The sequence below is a fragment of the Ursus americanus genome, chromosome 3, assembly GCF_024610735.1.
Source record: "Ursus americanus isolate L20-20 chromosome 3, mUrsAme1.1.p, whole genome shotgun sequence".
Lineage (NCBI taxonomy): Eukaryota > Metazoa > Chordata > Mammalia > Carnivora > Ursidae > Ursus > Ursus americanus.
The window spans coordinates 61,961,501-61,976,596 of NC_142129.1; the positions used below are offsets into that span (position 1 = coordinate 61,961,501).

The following is a 15,096-nucleotide window of genomic DNA, read 5'->3' on the forward strand; positions in this document are numbered from 1 at the left end:
TAATATGAAAAGTCCAGGATAGGCAAATTCATAGAAAAAGTAGATTAATAATTGCTATGGGTGTTGACTGGGGAGTGACTGGTAGGTACAGAATTTCTTTTGGGGGTAATGAAAATGCTCCAAAAATAGGTTGTGGTATAATGGTTACCCAACTCTATGAATGTACTAAAAACCTTTAAATTATACATTTTAAGGGGCTGAATTTTATGAAATGTGAATTATATCTCAATAAAATTAAAAGGAAAGAGAAGGCTGTAGGCTTGTGAGAACTTGTATGTAAGGTGCTCTGAGATGTGTTAAGAGTGAAATGTTGGGGTGCCTGGGTGGCACAGCGGTTAAGCGTCTGCCTTCGGCCAGGATGTGATCCCGGCGTTATGGGATCAAGCCCCACATCAGGCTCCTCCGCTATGAGCCTGCTTCTTCCTCTCCCACTCCCCCGCTTATGTTCCCTCTATCACTGGCTGTCTCTATCTCTGTCAAATAAATAAATAAATCTTAAAAAAAAAAAGTGAAATGTAAGTCATATAATAAAAGCAAAACAAAACAAAACAGAATAAAAGGTAGTGGTGAATGAAATTGATATGGACATAGGAAGAAGAATTTAAGACAAACTAATCTTGTTTCTTTTTTTTTAATTGACACTTCTATAGAAGTAGATAAAAAATACAGTCAATTTTAAAAATTTACTGTTTCGCTTCTGTTAGACTTAGAGAAAGGTAAAGAATGTGATTTAAATAAATTGCAAATTCAAGTTCATTTACAAGTATAATATAACTATATGCAAACTATGCCAATTAATATATAGGTTAAATTAATTATTGGAGGAGATATCTGCTGTATTTTAAAAAAGAAAGCAATGGCACTATACTAATAAAGTTAGCTAATAGATTGGAAAAAATTAGGCATTCAAAATATCTTAATCTGTTTAAAAGCATCATATTCAGATGGTAAAATTAGTCAAAAGCACTTTAAGGAAGGGAATAAAGGGAAGACATTATTGAATGTGAAGATCATGTGGAAATCTGATAGGCAAAAATAGATAATTTTAACTAATGTCAGCTGAAACCTGATTTGGTTCCTATATGAGAATAATTTTGGTTAAAAGTGAAAGAAAAATCCAACCCAAATTGCTTTAACTAAAAATTTCTAAGGGTAGCATTTGTTTTACCCACTTTGGATTAAGGAAATCACCAGCATTCTACCTGCACTAGTTTCCCATTGCTACTATAACAAATTACCACAAATTTAGTGGCTTAAAGCAACACAAACTTATTCTCTTACAGAAGGAGGTCAGGAGTCCAAAATGAGTCTTAATGCGCTAAAATAAACGTATTGACAGAGCTTTCCGGAAGCTCCAGGAAAAAAAAAAAAAAATCTGTTTTTTGCCTCTTACAGCTTCGAAGAAGCTGTCAGCATTGCTTGGTTCTTGGCTGCATCACTCCGATCTCTGCTTTCATCATCACATTACCACCTTGTCCCCAGTGATCTCCTGCCTCTCTTTTATAAGGATCCTTATGAGCACATTTAGGTCTTCCTTGATAAGAAAGATCCTTAACTTATTCACATTCCCTTCCTATATGTAAGGTAATGTATTCACAGTTTCCAGGGACTGGGAGAGGTACATCTTTGGGGGAGGGACATTACTCAGCCTACCACACCACCTCTTGGCTCTCCTTTCTTCCTGGCTTCTCTTGTAGACTTCATGATTGGCAGGATGACTTGACAGCTAGCCCTAGTTTTATATCTTGACTGTTTAAAGTCAAGGGAAGAAAAGTATACAGCTTTATCTACAATCTCAGTAAATATCTCTGGATTCTGTCTCTACTTGATTCATATGTCCAATGCTAAACCTATCACTGTGCCCAGGAAAAATGAAATGCTCTGATTGTCCTTTTCTGACGCAAATGCCCTCCCTGAGAGTCAGCTCCTTTCAAAGCACATAGGGAAAAAAAAAAAAATAGTCACTTCCCCAAGGAAAATAAGAATACTGTAATTAGAGAATGGGGATTGGTGCTTGATTTTCAAAAACTGGCCATTATTAGAAATATTTGAGAGTGAATTTTTGATATCTGTAACCTGGGGATGCTCAAATTGATAATGATATTGACAAGTTTTCTGTAATGGTGTCTTTCTTTACACTCACCAGTATTAGGGGAGTGGCTTTGGGAACTGATATAAGAAAAAAACAAAACAAAAAACACTCAACATTTATTTAAGGCAAGTTGACCAAGTGTATAAATTTCTCTTTTAGACTAATTTGATGCCTCTGTCTTCCTCCCTGTAGTGTGCCCTCAAGTGACCTCTCTCACTTAGGTCTGCCTCCATTAAAAAGCTAGTTAGGGTGGCCACTAAGTTTATAGTTTGAAATACACTTCTTTAAAGATAAGTATGAAATTATACATTAGTTTTTAAAAACCAAATTTGCCCAGTTATGGGAAGAGGAAGATAGAATGAAGAAGGGAACATCATAAATGTCTTCAAATAGTTAAAGAATTGCCTCATGAAAAAGAGCGGTGAATGTTGGATAGAGCCATATATTTTGGTGGTTGAATATAAAGAAGAGCTTTCTAATAATTAGAATTGTTCAGTAAGAAACTGGAATTTATTTCAGTGGAGTGAAATTTCTTTCTATGGAAGGTTTTAAGAAAGAATACAGAGGACATTTCAAGATTTTCTGAAAGCATGGTATACGTTAGGCAAAATAACCTCTGGGCTCTCATCTAAAGCAGTGTTATTCTCAATACGAAGTTCGGAAATAATGTATATATTTTAAATAAAATAAAATGTAAATATATAGTATATACCTATACTTTCTTGCACTCAAATATTATTCATATATATTTATGTTCTGAATAAACACATAGGTTCTAAGTTGGAGAAATTTAAACTTTAAGACAGCAAAATGCAGTTTTTCCCCCATCTCACAATCAACAAATGCACATAAACATAAAAGAAAATTATAAATTGATATGAAGTGTGGTATTGTGTAGGTCAGCACTTCATAAAAGTCACAAATAGTCTGAAATTTTAAGCAAAGGAATAAAAGTACTGATAATTTCGTATGACTTGTGGACTTCAACTGATTCACAGTGTTTGATTTTACCCAGAGCTAGATGACAATGTAAACACAACTTAAAAATCATGGAATCTGTTTTCTGCTTCCTCAAGGAATGGACTTTATTCTGGGAAAAAAAATGTGTAATTTCCTTTGGTTTTCTATGGTCAGGAATTATAATCTGTATTATAGAGTCTTCATGTTTCATTGTGAGTTTTTAAATGACTCTTTAGTAGAAAAGATACCTGTCCAGCGTGTAGAGCTATAAATATCAGTGTGGCAATTTCTGATGGTGCACTAAATTCTGATAGGAAAAGAGAAAACATGATAAGATACTAAATATTGAGACTAATGATATATATTACTCTAGGCAAGAAAAAAGCAAATGAAGAATTTGCTTTTTATTTTTGGTACAGAGCTCACATTGAATTTAAATCATGTTGTGACTGTTTCCTTGGCTGCGCAGAAACTTTTAATCTTGATGAAGTCCCATAAATTCATTTTATCTTTTGTTTCTCTTGCCTTTGGGGATGTATCATGAAAAAGGTTGCTTTGGCCGATGTCGTAGAGATTGCTGCCTATGTTCTCCTCTAGAATTTTGATGGATTCCTGTTTCACATCGAGGTCTTTCATCCATTTGGAGTTTATTTTTGTGTATGGTGTGAGATAGTGGTCAAGTTTCATTCTTTTGCATGTAGCTGTCCAATTTTCCCAGCACCATTTATTGAAGAGACTGTCTTTTTCCCACCAGATGTTTTTTCCTGCTTTATCAAATATTAGTTGCCCAAAGAGCTGAGGGTCCATTTCTGGGCTCTCTATTCTGTTCCATTGGTCTATGTGTCTGTTTTTGTGCCAGTACCATGCTGTCTTTGTGATCACAACTTTGTAGTACAGCTCGAAATCCGGCATTGTGATGCCCCCAGCTTTGTTTTTCCTTTTCAACAGTTCCTTGGAGATTCGGGGTCTTTTCTGGTTCCATACAAATTTAAGGACTATTTGTTCCAGTTCTTTGAAAAATGTCCTCGGTATTTTGATCGGGATAGCATTGAAAGTGTAGATTGCTCTGGGTAGCATGGACATTTTAACTATGTTAATTCTTCCGATCCATGAGCATGGAATATCTTTCCATCTTTTTATGTCTTCCTCAATGTCTTTCAAGAGTGATTTATAGTTTCTAGAATAAAGGTCCTTTACGTCTCTGGTTAAGTTAATTCCAAGGTAACGTATGGTTTTTGGTGCTATTGTAAATGGGATGGATTCCCTAATTTCTCTTTCTTCGTTCTCGTTATTCGTGTACAGAAATGCAACTGATTTCTGAGCATTGATTTTGTATCCCGCCACGTTACTGAATTGCTCTATAACTTCTAATAGTTTGGGAGTGGCTTCTTTTGGGTTTTCCATATAGAGTATCATGTCATCTGCGAAGAGAGACATTTTGACTTCTTCTTTGCCGATTTGAATACCTTTGATCCCTTTTTGTTGTCTGATTGCTGTTGCAAGGACTTCTAGTACTATGTTGAATAATAGTGGCGAGAGTGGGCATCCTTGTTGTGTTCCTGATCTTAAGGGAAAGGCTTCCAGCTTTTCCCCATTGAGAATAATATTTGCAGTAGGCTTTTCATAGATGGCTTTTATGAGATTGAGAAATGTACCTTCTATTCCTACACTCTGAAGGGTTTTAATCAGGAAAGGATGCTGTATTTTGTCAAATGCTTTTTCGGCATCGATTGAGAGGATCATATGGTTCCTGAGTCTTTTCTTGTTGATATGATGTATCACGCTGATTGATTTGCGAATATTGAACCACGCTTGCATCCCAGGTATGAATCCCACTTGATCGTGGTGGATAATCCTTTTAATGAACTGTTGGATTCTATTAGCAAGTATCTTGTTGAGGAATTTGGATTTTGGCGTCCATATTCATTAGGGAAATCGGTCTGTAATTCTCCTTTTTGAGGGGGTCTTTGCCTGGTTTGGCCCACGGAATGGGAGAAGATATTTGCAAATGACACTACAGATAAAGGACTGGTATCCAAGATCTACAAAGAACTTCTCAAACTCAATACACGAGAAACAAATAAACAAATAAAAAAAATGGGCAGAAGATATGAACAGACACTTTTCCAATGAAGACATACAAATGGCTAACAGACACATGAAAAAATGTTCAAAATCATTAGCCATCAAGGAAATTCAAATCAAAACCACACTGAGATACCACCTTACGCCAGTTAGAATGGCAAAAATAGACAAGGCAAGAAACAACAATTGTTGGAGAGGATGTGGAGAAAGGGGATCCCTCCTACATTGTTGGTGGGAATGCAAGTTGGTACAGCCACTCTGGAAAACAGTGTGGAGGTCCCTTAAAAAGTTAAAAATTGAGCTACCCTATGATCCAGCCATTGCACTACTGGGTGTTTACCCCAAAGATATAGACGTAGTGAAGAGAAGGGCCATATGCACACCAATGTTTGTAGCAGCAATGTCCACAATAGCTAAATCGTGGAAGGAGCCGAGATGCCCTTCAACAGATGACTGGATTAAGAAGTTGTGGTTCATATATACAATGGAATATTACTCAGCAATCAGAAAGAACGAGTTCTCAACATTTGCTACAACATGGACGGCACTGGAGGAGATAATGCTAAGTGAAATAAGTCAAGCAGAGAAAGACAACTATCATATGATTTCTCTCATCTATGGAACATAAGAACTAGAATGATCAGTAGGGGAAGAAAGGGATAAAGAAAGGGGGGGTAATCAGAAGGGGGAATGAAACATGAGACTATAGACTATGAGAAACAAACTGAGGGCTACAGAGGGGAGGGGGGTGGGGGAATGGGATAGGCCGGTGATGGGTAGTAAGGAGGGCACATATTGCATGGTGCACTGGGTGTTATACGCAACTAATGAATCATCGAGCCTTACATCGAAAACCGGGGATGTACTGTATGGTGACTAACATAATATAATAAAAAATCATTATAAAAAAAATAAATAAATTTATCAGGCAAAAAAATAAATAAATAAATAAATCATGTTGTGGTGGAGAATATATGATGAATACCTTAATGACAATGCTTGTAATGTTATTTTGTTTGTGTTTATTTGTTGAATTAGTAAGTCTTTGAGAGCACTCTCTTGATATCTAGAATTCATTAGAAATACATTTTGCACTTTCTGGGTTGTAAATTCTTTATAATAATTTGACATGGTAAATGGGATTTATATTGAGAGATTCAAGATTCCATCTAACACCTGTTGAGTAGTTCTGTGATTTAAAAATTATTTTATAATATTGCTACTTTTGGTTTCATGTAATTAATTTGATGAATAAACATTAAACTGAATTAACTGTATAACTGAATTTCATTTACATTTATCTGAGCTGTTCTGTGCTGTATAAATCATATAAAAAGTTAATAGATTGAATATGTTTCTTATTTCATGGTTCTTATTTCTATTTCTTGATAGGCAAAACTTCTATTGTAAAAGTAATTGAAATAATAGTACCATTTAAATAGATATAATTTTGATTTATTAACTCTTCCTTGCGAATTTTTTAAGGCCAAATTATGTTTCCATGAAATTGATTCCTGTGACAATTATTTTCTTTGTCAAGTTATTTCCTGGTATATCTGAGTTTTCAAATCCTTAGTGAACCTCAGCTCTTTCATCATTTAAAACTATTGGTCAGTTTGGGGCAAATTTTAACATTATATTTCTTAGGAAAGATTATTTCTCTTAATTCAGTATGGAAGAGCTTTAAAAATGTTTTATATTTCCTATGTCTCCATACCCACACTCCCAGTTCATCATTTTTTTCCCAAGGACGTGGATATCTCACTTAATCTTGTGCTATCTTCCCAGTTTATGAGAAATCAGATCCTATTTTAATTTGCTGGTCTGTCTTCTTTAGAAGCCTCATATTGATGAGCTATCATTTAAATTTGGTTCTTGCTATTCTGAGCAATGTGAACAGGGCAAATTTGCTATGAATACCTTTAACTTATGTTTGAGTTCACCTTTAAATTCAAATTGTATGAATTTAAAGAAATATTTTTCAAGCTTGGTGATATTAATTTGAATCTAGGTTTTAGACATTCAGATTGATTTTCCTCCTTCTTACTTTATCTTCTGAATGCTCTGTTGCCTATTGTATTCAATCTTCTTGATTTTTTTTTCTCATGTACATTTTCCTGTAATGAGTAACTTGATTTCTTTCTATTGTTCTTTTAATTGCTGGAGTGGAAAATGGAAAGGATGTGGCATTGTATTGGTTGTACAATGAAGGCCTGCCATTGATCACACTTGGCTGCTGAACTTCCTGGTATAGGTTGCTTTTCTAAAATTGGTTAATTATAAATATTTGGTTATGCTTCCAAACTTTATTTTATTTATTTTATTTTTTTGGAAGAGAGAGAGAAAGGGATGGTGGGGCGGAAGTAGAGAGAGAATCTGAAGCAGGCTTCAGGCCCAGCATGGAGGCTGATGCTTACTTACTCTCATGCTTACTTACTCTCATGACCCTGAGATCATGACCTGAGCTGAAATCAAGTCGGATGCTTAACTGACCGAGTCACCCAGGTGCCACTCAAATGCTATTTTTACCTTTTATTTTTTAAATATTTATTTACTTATTTGAGAGAGAAAATGAGCGAGTGAGAGAGCATGAGGGGGAAGGAGGAGCAGAAGCAGAGGGCAAAGCAGTCTTCCCCCAAACAAGGAGCCCCACATGGGACTCGATCCAGACCCTGGGATCTTGACCTGAGCCAAAGGCAGACCCTTAAAAACTGAGCCACCCAGGCGCCCTTCAAAATGCTATTTTTTAAAGATTTATTTATTTATTTTAGAGGGATGCGCACGTGTGGGGGGCGGGGGGGGGGCAGAGGGAGAGGAAGAGGGATTCTCAAGCCGACTCCACACTGAGTGCAGAGCCCAAAGCAGAGTTTGATCTCATGACCCTGGGATCGGGACCTGAGCCGAAATCAAGAGTTGGATACTTAACTGCTGAACCACCCAGGTGCCCCTCAAACGCTGGTTTTAAAAAAATTTTAAGTTACTTGAATTTCTACAAATAACAGGAGATTAATGTCTTTTATATAGGTAGCTTCAAGGTCTATTTCTTCTCTGTGAAAATGACCCCTTTGCATGGGGGAAAATTTTATTCAGAAACATTTATCTCAAATAATAGTTTATAAACTTGACTTAACAAATTTATATTTTGCCCAGAGCTGATATTTTTATGGTAAGTGAGGTGCTCTCAGTTTTGTGTTTTGTTTACACATGTGACATCCCTCTACCCTATGAAAATCTTTTCTAAAAATATAGTATCAAAGCAAAATTACACCAAACAAAATTAAAGGGCAAGAAAGACTTTATTCAAAGCTATTGTAGTAGTGGGGAGAGATGCCACGACTAAGTTTGAGTTGAATTTTGCTGACACACAGCGGTAGTGTTTTAAGGGCTGGGATGAGCTAGTGGAAAAATATTGGAGGACATTCGGGGTAAGTAATAGGCTGTGTTCTCTAATTAGTTTTATCCAAAGGAAAAATTAACTTCGCCCATCTTTATGACAAGAGGTAGTTTTGTAACATGGAGTAAGGTGCCCTCTAAAGTTAGATTTCTACCCATTCGCAGAAACTGGCAAATAGGGGTGGTATCTCCTTTGATGATTACATTTCAAAGAGATGGTTCCCAGGTCCTTGAGAAAGACATTACTGGATTGTAAAGCTGTCAGGAGGCTTTTAAAAAGATTTACTCTCAAGGAGGTAGAGAATAATTTACAATGACAAGTTTTCTACGGGAAATGGTGTAAGAAAAGGGGAGATCAGGGGTCTAGAGTCAGGAGGAAGCGTGTCTAAAGTTTAGTGAAGCTGATGGGAATGTTAATGCCTCTTGGTTTTGGTCAGCGGCATTATTAATTAAATGTACAATGAACCTTCAAGTTTCCATATGAGTTTAGGAAGTTTTATAGAAATAATTTATTTACTGCAGGAGTTCAGCCATTCTGTCAAAACTTAAGATTTGTGAACACTTAAATATTCGTTATTATTTGAAAGATAATTCATTTAAACAATATCTAATGCTAAACGTAGCAGAATAATTCAGCATGGTAGAAATTCAAGGTAATATCCTTCAGGGTTTGTTTGAAAAATGAATGGTAGCTATGAACACTGAGATCTGCTGCTGTCATTTCCTGTGAGTGCTTTTTAGATCAACACGTTAGCTGTTGAGTTTACAAAGCACCTTCACTCTCATTATTTTCTTTTATCCTTTGCACAAAACTGCAAGCTAGCTTCTATAGTAGGTGTGTAACCTTGGGCAAGTCTTCTAACCTCTTTAAGGCTTCATTTTAGAACTAGGTTTTCTCCTCTTGATGTATTTGATAATACAATTATCTAGCAAGGCTGTTTGATACTTAAATGAGATTATTTATTCAAGAAATGTGTACTAAGCTCTGATGATGTGGGAGCCACTGCCTGAAAAGAAGATATTGCACTGTTTGGGTGGATTATATTCCAATATTTATTAAAATAAATATATAGCCTCCGATGGATGCTAATAAGGACAATATATGGATGCACTAGAATGGAAGCTATAGAGGACAGGAACTTTATCATCTAGTTTACTTGTGAATTATTAAGAGTAAACTATAGATAATCATCTCTTTATTTAAATTTTTGTGCAAAATTCTGTGTAGTGCAATGGATAGCAGTGCAACATAGTGGAGGATATAATTATCGTCTATGTGAAATTTTGACTAGATGCCTTAGTCCATTCAGGCTGCTGTAACAAAAATCTTATAAACTGGATGGCTTACAAGCAACAGGAGTTTATTTCTCACAGATCTAAAGACTGGAAGTCTGAAATCAGAGAGTCAGCATGTTTGGGTGAGGGCCCTCTTTGGGGTCTCAGACTTGTTTTATTCTCCTACAGCAAAGGGGCCTAGAGATTTTTCTGAAGCCCCCTTTATAAGAGCACTAATCCCGTTTTTGAGGGCTTCATCGTTCAAGATCTAATCACACCCCAAAGACCCCACCTCTAAATAGTATTACACTGGGCATTAGGATTTAACGTATGAATATTTGGAGGGAATAATCATTCATATCACAGCTATGCCTAATAGAAACTTGACTAGTTCTATACTCAATAATTCATGGTGCTTCACACTCCTGCCTGGGTTTACTGTATTTGTAATTTTTAATGTTTTTGTCTCTCATCAGATTATAAACAACTTGAATACTCCACATATCTCACCTACTCATCTAGAGATAAAAGAATAAATATTTCCCTAAATGTTAGTGTTTGAAAATCTTCTAGTGCTTTAAATAATTTATAATATTTTCCAGGGATATCAAATACTTTGAAAACATCATATACATATAACTGATAGGTTAACCATTAGATAGTTAACAGTTGCACCTTTTTTTGGTAGTTGTGCCCTTAAGTGCCTCTGGGTGCCCGAAATATAGTAGTCTCTGAACACATCTTTTAATGCATAACAGTCTTGTTTATTGCAGATTAATAAAAATAGGGAATTTTTTTAAACCACTGAACTTATTTGTTGAGCAAATGAATACAATTAATGCTATTTACATTTTTTGGTAGTAAGTTGTCTGTAAGGTAGGACTGAGTTGGCCTAATTTCAAATATTGAACATGCAGAAAAGTAGTGAAACTCCATTTTAATAACAATTTATAATTTAAACTTTACACCAGTATCTTGGAATGGCCCCAGGCTTAGTCTGAGCACTGATTAAAATTTGCAGTTTGCAGTGGGATTTTTAACGTAGCCTACATGGGGTTGATTGGATTAAGACTCTGTGATATCCAGACTTTTGAAACTGAAGTACATAAATATGGACTCAGTGATTGGAATAGGAAACAGTGTTGCCATTTCTTTCTCTCTGCTCAGTACTAGGGGACAGGATACTATAAGCTTTAGAATCCTGATGCAGAAAGAGTCAATGAGGTTAAAAGGAGTTCTACTGAGCTTGACCATCAAGGCCTGACCTTTAAGAGCCTATGAGTCTGTGAGAATGGGGAAACAGGAAGGAGGGGTTGAGAGAAAGTTTATTGAGTACACTGAAGAGTAGGTACAGGCTTCAGTGGGAGCCCAGCCAACCACACTGGTCTTCATTATGTCAGCCCTTGCTCCTATAAGAAGGATTTTCATACTCTGGTGTTTGCTTCTGTAAATCAGAGGTAAGGAACAGTTTTAGACAAATCATTCCTCATTCAGGTCTTATGCATCAGAGAGGACAATCCCAGAAAGAATTCCTCAACATTTTACCTTTGGAATATTTTTGCTCTGCTTCAATAATATCTTCAAAAACAAAAAACAAAAGAAAACAAAAAACCCTTAAACGTTTCTCCAAGACAAACTTCTTTAACTTTCAGCATATCAGGTCAAAAAAGGGCCTTAGAACATATTTTCTTGACTTTTCCAAGCCATGGCATGTATAAGTAGTTAACTTTATACTTCCACCAACCAATTCATACTTAGAGTCAAGACTTTTTGATTCAAAGTAATAGAAAGATAACTACAGAGGATATTAATAGCACAAATAACAAGGTAAATCTAGATAATAAGAATCACAAAGGATCATTTTATCTTAAGACAGTTCATTCATAATAAATTCATTCCTATTTAGTTGAAAGTGGTGGGTTTTTACTCTGAATTAAAATCTGAAACTCAAATCAAAATTCCAAAAAAAAAAAAAAAAAAAGTTCTGCATAGCATATGATACCATCAGTACCATTTATTTTTTCTGTACTATTTCTGGTAAGATAGTAATAAGATTGGTTTGTGTTCCTAAAGGAGATTATTCCTTGGTTATAAGCAGAGTAAAGAGAACTATGTCAAATTTATAAATAACCAAACTATTTGTTTTTAGAATATGGTGTGTGTGTGACAGAGAAAGAGAGAGAGAGAACTGGAAGAAAAATTTTAGAAAGCAGGCTAGTAGCTGACCTTACTTGTTTATTTAAATTTTTTTGTCTTTTGGAGCACCTGGCTGTCTCAGTCAGTAGTGCGTACTCTTCTTGATATCAGGGTTGTGAGTTCAACCCCACATTAGGCCTAGAGGTTACCTCACAACAATTAAAAAATAATTTTTTTTGTCTTTTTCCTGTGGTTGTTGATAAACTTGGATTGGCCTGTGTCTATTTTGTTTACCAGTGAATATCTGGTAACTCCAAGAATGCTGAGTGCAAAATATACACTCAGTTAATACTTGCTCAATTTTAGAATGATCTCACTTCATTGTTCATCTTTCACTACTAAAAACTCAGAACCAGGCGAGCCTCTTTCCTCATTTGGACCCAAGACTGAGAAAATGCCTCTTCTCCCTAGGTAGGGCTGCCAGATAAAATACAGAACACTTACTTAAATTTGAATATCAAATAAGCAATGAACATTTTTTTCATAAATATTTTCCAGATATTGCAAATGTATTCCATGCAAATTTGGGATCTATTTATTAAAAAATTGTTTATCTGAAATTCAAATTTAACTAAGAATCTTGTATTGTTACTTGCTAAATCTGTCAACCATCCCCCTTGGGAAAGAGAGAAAAAAAAAATTGGGTTATCCTTATCATGGTGCATTCTACTCAAGTTGGAGTTATAAATCATCATAACTTGACACATCCTACCCAAGTTAGTATGGAAGGAAAAGAGCTAATGGAATAAGAGTAATTCAAGCATATCTTGGGATAGTCTAATGTAAACCCACAGATTATTTATTCTGAAAAGAGAGAGGTGTTTTGGGGTTTGGGTGGATGGAAAGAGGGTCAGAGCTAACTACTGTGAGAAAGAGTTGAGTTAGCTATAGAGTGAAGTCTTTGTGCTTCTGCAGCTTAACATGCTTTGTCTATTGGAAAAATTGGATCTGGCTTAAAGGTACAGAGATAGGGCAGGGGACCTAGAATTATATATAGCCTACTCCTCTGCAGTCTAGAAAACTCCCATTAAAAGGATTTGGATGAACTAATTCATATGCTTTATGATTTTATGGCTGATTTCTACCAATGAAAAGAATCTATTATATAATAGGATTTTAGGTAGTAATGAGATTTTTTAAAGAGTACATGCCTCTTAAATTACTGCACTTCTCATATGTCCATTCATTTATTCTTTAACTCATTGTGCAGATACTTATATGCCAGTTACTATTCTGGGCTTTGGAAATACAGCAATTGAATAAAACCCTTTCAGTTTATATCTTAGAGCAAATAGGCAGTAAACAAATAAAATGATTTCAGATTGTGATAAATGTCTTGAAGGGAATAAACAGAATGGTATGAAAGTAAATAACTGGGCTTAGGAATTGGGGAGGACCACTTTAAGTAGGGTACTCATGGAAAGCCTCTCTGAGGAGGTACTCTTTGAAATGAATTTTGAAGGGTGATATGGAGTTAGCCATGCAATGAGCTAAGGGAAAAACAATTTCATGCAAGAGGAACAAGTATGTAAGCTCTTTGCTTGGAAAGAGCTCAGTGTTTTCATATAAAGAAAGGAAGCATGAATGGTTGAAGAGAAGATGAAATTGGAGAGGAGGCAAGGGCCAGATTATGATTGAACCTTATAAATCTTGGTAAAGAGTTTGAATTTTTTTCAAACTGCTTTGGGGAAGCTTTGGCGGTTTTTTTTTTTCTCAAAGATTATTTATTTATTTATTTGACAGAGATAGACAGCCAACGAGAGAGGGAACACAAGCAGGGGGAGTGGGAGAGGAAGAAGCAGGCTCCCAGCGGAGGAGCCCGATGTGGGACTCGATCCGGGAACGCCGGGATCACACCCTGAGCCGAAGGCAAACGCCTAACGACTGCGCTACCCAGGTGCCCCAGTTTTGGCAGTTTTAAGCAGGGAAACAATGTGATCTGATATCCTTTTAAAAAGATCATACTAGCTGCTGAATGGAGACTAAATTGAGTGTGGAGGAAACAACAGTAAAAGTAGGGCTACTACTGCACTAAGGAGGCCATTATAGAAAAATAATTCCATAATGGTGATGATTTGGACTAGGGTGATGGCAACAAAAATAAGGTGAAGTGTCTAGATTTTGGCTTATTTGGAGGTACAACTGACAATTTGTTTATGGATTTTTTGGGGGTATATTAGGGAAAAGGAGGAACGGAGTTTAGTCCTGTAGTTTTTGGTTTGAGCAATTGGGTTGATAGTGGTATTAATTATTAAGATGTAAAGGACTAGTTGGGGAACCCAGTTGAGGGAGTCATGAGATCCCTTTGAATATGTTAAATCATCCGAGTAGAGATGTCATGGAGGCCATTGGCTATATGAGTCAGGAGCTCAGAAAAAGCTCAGGGTCATCATCAGTATGTGATGATACACATTTGAAAGTGAATAATGTGGGTAATATTTTAAGAGTTGGAAATGAATGAGATGATTGAGAGAAAGTAGAGAAGAAAAGAGGGCCGAGGATGAATAGTGAAAAATAAATGAGTCAAGGAGTGAACGATTAGCTATATAAAATTCATTTGAGCGTTTTGAGTAGAAACAGAGAGGGAAGCATCCTTGGATTTGCAACATAGAAGCCATTAGAGACCTCATCAAGACTGTCTTTGCAATGGCAGGAAGTCAGTTTGGAGTGAATGGAAGAATAAATGGGAGGGGGCAAAGTGATAACAGGAAATAGAAATAAGTTCTTTTGGAGATGTCTTGATGTAACAAAGAGGAGAAGCATGGGGTAATAGTTGGAGTGGTATGTAGGGTCAAGGAAGGATTCAGAAAAGTTAGAGACACAATAGGGAGGAAGAAATTGAAAAAGTAAAGAGAAGAGGGTTAATGTAGAAGTGGAAGTCCTTGAGAAGATGGGACGTGTTCCAGAGAACAGGATTCCTCCAGTTTGTTTATTCAGAAAACATGTTTTTAACATCTACAATATGTCAAGTACTGGGATAGATAGTGAGGATACAAAGACAAAATCTGTTACTCAGAAATGATTGTAATCTGGTAGAAGAGACATACAATTAATGAAAATATGTATGCAGAAACAAATTATAGAAGTTATATGGA

The 15,096-nt window shown here is 35.9% G+C and overlaps 1 long non-coding RNA gene across 18 annotated transcripts in view; it reads left to right on the plus strand.

Annotated features, from left to right (window-relative positions):
• The window catches only part of LOC123789238 (uncharacterized), a 685,069-nt gene that overhangs the window by 19,002 nt on the left and 650,971 nt on the right, over positions 1 to 15,096 (plus strand). For 3 of the 18 annotated variants that reach the window (XR_015723996.1, XR_015723997.1, XR_015723994.1), the window contains one exon: positions 13,745 to 13,898. The exons of the other annotated variants lie outside the window; for them this stretch is intronic. This is a non-coding gene — a long non-coding RNA (uncharacterized LOC123789238). The remainder of the gene's footprint in view (positions 1 to 13,744; positions 13,899 to 15,096) is intronic. 18 annotated transcript variants of the gene reach the window in all.